We start from the raw sequence: 6,004 nt of genomic DNA, 5'->3' as shown, positions 1-6,004 counted from the left end.
AAGACTTAATATTACTAAATATTGTAATTATTTATTTAATAGTAAATTAGAGTTGCATTTAAACAATAAGCTTTGAGTATTCTTATTAATTTAAATAATAAACTACGTTTTAATTAGTGCTTGCACTAATTGATAACTAGAGGAAAATAAAATATAAAAGAATATTTTAATTAAAAAGTTCTGTAAATGTGCATGAAAGGATTAAATAATAAAAATTTATTTTAAGAAGAGACTTTTGAATGTTCAAAAATTGGAAACCTTAGGTAGAGTTAAACTCTTTATTAGGAGATTCCATCTCATTTCTACACATAGGTTTTGGGGAGCAAAATTCAGAATTAGATCAAAAGAATTGTTGAAAATTTCAGGGGTCAAGATTTGCATGCATTCATAGATTTTCTTAGATTTTAGTAGTTGTTTTGAGATGGGGTTTGAAAACCCATTGTAGAATTTTATTAAAAGATCTATCTACTTCATGTCATATTAGGTGTTTGTATATTGCTTATTAATTTACCAGCAGTGATTGTTGAATAAGGAATTATGTTGTAGATTTTGAAAAGGAAAACTTATTAATCAAGAAAACTTGACTGAAAAATTATAAAAAAACTATACAAAATTATTATGATTTTATTCTTTTAAACCCCTTTTTAATATAGAAAAATTTGATTATGAAAAATTGGAAGAAAATAGCAAATTGAATAGTTAGGTTTCAACTTTAATTTTGTCATTAGAACTGTGTGATTATCATGAATTTTCTAAATATAGATGAATACTCTTCTTACATATAAAATAATTTAATTGTAATATTTATTTGAAAAATAAAAGATTAACTAAGAGGAAAGCACGTTTGTAGTGCCTCTCATGTTTGCAGTCTGTACCTTGTCTATTTTGATTCGAGAGATACTTGATACTCTTTTATATGTTCTTTGACATGACCTGAGGGTCAGATGTGATCTTGGATTTAGTACCATAGATGCTATACTACTATGTTGTTCAGTTTATCATATTTGCATGTTGATGCTACTTTGAGATGATAGCAGATCTATGATGATATTTGGTTATACGATGTATTGGACATATTTGTTGATTATGTTATGAGATGGATTCTATGTTGTGGGTAGTTACTCCATTTATGTTCTTTATGCTTTTTGTGAACATGAGTGATGTAAATGGATTCATTAGTTAATTAATGTTTAAATTTCTTCGACTATTATATTATATGCAATTGCACTTGATCGTGTGTTTTAGTGTGCAGGAATTATATCCCTGACAGTGGTACATGGAGTTAGTGATTCAGCTATTCATATTTTACTAATGTCATCCTAGTATGGTTGACGTATCCTTATTTTAGTTGTTATAATTAAAATCTTTCGGTGATTAGTAAATCCAAACTCATCTGCATTATGTGATTAGACCAGTGAGCGTATTTGTGCATTTAGAAGTTTGCATTTGTCGCGAAAGTGTTAAGTGTTTTTATGTGTTTTTGGGTTTTCAAGTTTTAAATATTTTTGAATTTAATTTCTGGCAGCTTTACCTTAGGTAAAATTCCATTACAAATAATAACCTATTTTCATTTGGGTCGATTTGAAGTTTAACTACACCAATTAGCTACTTTTGAGAATAGACAATTCACTCAAAAAATGAATAAGTATTGAAAAAGTGAATTCATTATTCACTTCTCACATTTTGGAAATTGTATTTGGGGAGAAAATTTGGAAATCCTCTTGTGAAGGGTTATTGTTTTGTTTGTTGTGGGAGCTATGAGCGTGGGATCTCTGCGAGGTTGGTCTCGTTGGATTCGGCTCAAGGAGTTCTTTCTTTGTCGTTAGTTTTAGCACTTTCAGTGGATTATTTATTTTATTCTATGGGTTTTAGTTTTGGCCCCTTTTGCTGTCAGGTAGGGCCTTCCTGTTTTAATATTTTTGTTTTGTTTCTACTTCCGTTTCTTGTAGAAATATGTTAGGAGGTTGAGAACTAGTGTTCCCCTCCATTTCTGTTTGCTAGTTCTACCTGGTTGGTCGAGTATGAACATTTTCTCTATTTTTGGAATGGGGGTTTCGGTTTTTGGGCCATTATGTTGGCCGTTTTTGCATACGGTGGTCAATTCCTTTTATTTTTAGATTTTTGGGGTTTTTGAACCCAAAGGATAAATGGGTTTTAATTTTGGAATTTTTTCAAAATTTGAGTTTTTACCTCATTTTGCATGTTGCCCTATTTTCTCGAGTTTTCTTGGCACAATGTGGGTCGTGGACTTGAATGATTCATTTGGATATCTGTTAGACCACTTTTGCATCTTTTGTTGAATTGGGATGCATGTAACATTCGTCATCCGAATTCTATTTTTGGTTGATTGAATTTCTATTTGTGTTTGTCATCCAGCCCTTGTGTTGATCTTCGTGATTGTGGTGCGCCACACATGAGTACATCTATCAGGTGACCTATGGGGCCCGCTCTTCCATGAACTTGCCGAAAGTTGTGATCATTTGGGATGGGTTGGGAATTTGCATGTTGTTGCCTGACTTTAAGGCACCCATTTTTTTTGGCAATATTGAGTCATATAGTCATCAAGTCAATTTGGCATCTAGGTCTAAATCTTTATAGGTAGGTAATCTTTGCCAGGTTTCCCTTCATTTTCTATCTTGTTTAAGCCGGATGGGATGTTTTCAAGGTCTCATTGTTTGGGTAAGTGATAGACCACAACCCGACAAGGATATCATGCTCCCATTGATGATCTCTCTCAGATGGAACGGTGATTGAAATCATGATTCTTGGACACTCATAAGGAATCAACAAAAGGTTTCTTTATGTGGATAATGCAGTGCAGAGCTTTAGTGGAAAATTTTCAAGATTGCAAGTGGCTAGTGGCATTGGGAGACACGATGATGACATTAGCAAGGCATTTGTGTTCCAGTCTGGTGGCGTTGGATTGAATATTGTAGCAGCTGATACGGTGATATTCTATGAATAGGACCAAAATCCACAAATTGAAAGGTTTAAAATTGATTTTCGAGAAAGGATACAAATTAACTCCATTTACTTTTATGATGGGGAAGTCCATCGGTTCTCATAGCTACAATTTCAAAATTAGGTTTACTGTTGCATTTTCATTTATAAGCATCTCTGAGATTGGTGATAAGACATTCTTTGTTGCCACATTATTGGCTATGCAATATACAAATCAAATGATTCTTCTCAGATCTATGGGAGCACTATCATTAATGATTATTATCTCTATTGTAATTGGGAGGACCTTTCACTCTGTTCTAGAGCAATTTCAAGCTTCATTACCTATAAGAAGATATGCAACAGTAACCTTACTTGCATTCTTTGGATTCACATCTATAAAAAATGCTTGGGATTTTCCATCTCAATCCCGAAAGAGTGGAGGCAGTGGACATGAGCTTGGTGAACTTGTTAAAGTTGAGGAGTTGGTGAAAGAAAATGTTCTAGACAAGCTGAGTACACCAGTCAAAATTATTTGGAAGTCTATCAGCCTTGTGATTTTGCTGAATGGGGAGATTGTTCTATGTTAGTTACCATAGTCTTAGGTGTTGCACCATCTCCATCGGGTGTTGTAACAGGGGCCATTGTTGGGCATATTGCTGCTACTTCTATCGCAGTTTTAGGTTTGAAGCAGTGTGGAAAGAGTTGTCGATTGTGGTGGTTGCTGATTGTAGGTCGATTGCTGGGTCAAATAGATAAAAAAAATAAAGAACTACTGGATCACCCATCTCAGCAAGAAGAATCGAATGAGCAAAACACTTTCCAAAGTAATTAGCAAAACAAGAAAATATGATCGTCCTACAGATGATGACCATTTATTGAAGGTCATGTTGGTAAAAGTAACAATGATGAGAATAAGAAAGGGGTCCAACAAATATATGCACACTCACTCAAATCATAAAATACTGATTCTCCACAGAAATTGAAGGCCTCCATAAGTTGTTCTCAACTATATTCTTTTGCTGACATTGCAATGGCCACTGATCTCGAATTCCCATCTGTTAAAATTGATGACCAATACTATTTTGAAGATTTTGGAATGGAAGAACTACATAAAAGTTTAGGCTGTTAGTTGATGGTGTATTGACAGCAACTAGTGCAAAGCGTAAGGGATAGGAGTCAATGATCACACTGTTCAGCATTATAATGAAAAAAAATACCCACAAGCAACTTCGGGAGATGAGAGTGACTTCCAATGAGATATATTCTATTCATTCTCTAGAAATTAATTCAACTACACTAGCAATGGGAGGTATCGATGGTATTTTATGAATAATCGATGCTAAAAGTGGTGAAATCATTTCCAGCTGCCAACATGGTTGGTGTTTTTGGTGGCTTAGTTGCCAAGTGCACAACCAGTAAATCAAGTTCTCTAATAGATGCAATACCAAGAAGTATACGGTGTCCTATTATATGTGTTGCCATGGGGTTGAACAAAATAGTAACCACACATAATAATAAGGATGTCATGTTATGGACCTTCCAAAGGACTCAAATGGTATCCTTTAGGTTTCAGATATTCCTTTCACCAGAAGTCAAAAAATTTCCTTCATTCATGATGCATCGATAACCGATCCACAACATCAGACATTTGCCTATTTTTAAAATCTACAAGTGAATAAATATTGCTATTTAGTCTCAGTGATGTAGGGTACACATTACTTGGTCAGAGCTACTTTTTTGAATGGAGCATTCAAAACTGGGATATTATCTTGGTCACTAAGGGCAGTAGTTTAAGTTTATGCCTTGCACGAAATTTAGGTACAGAAAAGACAAGCTATCTTTTCATTTCAACAATAGAGTTGAGACCACTGAATTTTGAGTTGTATAATTCAACTGACTTCCACACAAATGCATTAGTTCACCTCAAAAGTATAGATTTTGGCAGCAACAATTTTATCAGTGATGCAGGAGCATCTTGCATGGAAAAATTATTGGGGAAAAAAAAAAAAAAAAAAATTGAAAAAAAAAATTAGGAAAAAAAAAAAAAAATTTGTGGAGGAGAGAGAAAGTGACGAAAATAGAAGGAAAAATAATTTAAAAATAAAATAAGGGAAAAATGAGAAAAGAGGAATTTCTATTTTCAAGGTGCATGGGTGGTGTAAATAGAAAATAATAAAAATAGTTGTCATTCCATTAATCGAGGTGTGTAGGTGGAAATTCTAGAAGGTTTTGGATAAATCATGTATTTAATATTTGTTGGGTGCTTAGTTGTATTTGGGTGAGAATTTAATATTTATTTAAAGGTAGTTGTATTTACCTTTTATCCCACATTGGTTGTGTTTGTAATGTCTTGGGTTAGAAGTGCCTATTTAAGCAAGGCTTATTATCATTTGTAATCAAGCTCAAGGGGGAAGCTTGAGGAGTAGAAGCTCAAGGAGAAGCTCGAGGAGTGGAAGCTCAAGGAGAAGCTTGATATCATCTTGTGGGTGTTGTAAGGATCTTCAAGTATAATAAAATTTCTTGTGAAGCATTTTTTTTATTGGTCTCCATATTGTTGCTTTCTTGATTGTGAGTGGGTAAGGGTGGTGTGGCCCTCTATCAGTGGTATCAGAGCATACCTTCATCAAGTGGTATCAAATTCATACCTCTATCAGTGGTATTAGAGTAGGAGATCCTGAGTGTACAAGCAAATCGCCGAAGTGTGAGGCAGTTTGTACCAGGACCTTGGTTGGGCAAAATTTATCAGAGCTGGTGGACTGCAAATCTGTTGTCCTAGACTTGTGATGTGGTTCCTGATTGTTCGTGCGAGGTGGCAAGTTGCGATCTGACTTGCAAACAATTTGGTTGTTACAAGGAGTGTAGGAAGGATTTGTTGCAGAGGGTTTACGAAGATCTTGGAAGATGGCTCCAAGAGGATTGGACCCTAAGATGATTGCGAAAATCCATGATATAGTGGAGAGGAATTTTTCTAAGATGTTTGCTCGGTTGGATGCTAAAGCTAAGAAAGTCAAGGTGGAAGAGGTTGGTTTTGCTGATCAGATTGTGGAGTCTGATGCAGAAC

General features: G+C 34.6%; 1 pseudogene; it reads left to right on the top strand.

Annotated features, from left to right (window-relative positions):
* Window positions 1-2,649: 2,649 nt before the first annotated feature.
* On the top strand, window positions 2,650-3,775 carry LOC149569526 (GDT1-like protein 2, chloroplastic pseudogene; annotated as a pseudogene).
* The last annotated feature ends 2,229 nt before the right edge of the window (window positions 3,776-6,004 follow it).

Source organism: Cupressus sempervirens, chromosome 3 (assembly GCF_028749045.1).
Source record: "Cupressus sempervirens isolate cs-2001-9-10 chromosome 3, ASM2874904v1, whole genome shotgun sequence".
NCBI classification, from domain to species: domain Eukaryota; kingdom Viridiplantae; phylum Streptophyta; class Pinopsida; order Cupressales; family Cupressaceae; genus Cupressus; species Cupressus sempervirens.
Note: the sequence above shows the minus strand (reverse complement) of the source record. Positions and strands in the feature narration are given on the sequence as shown.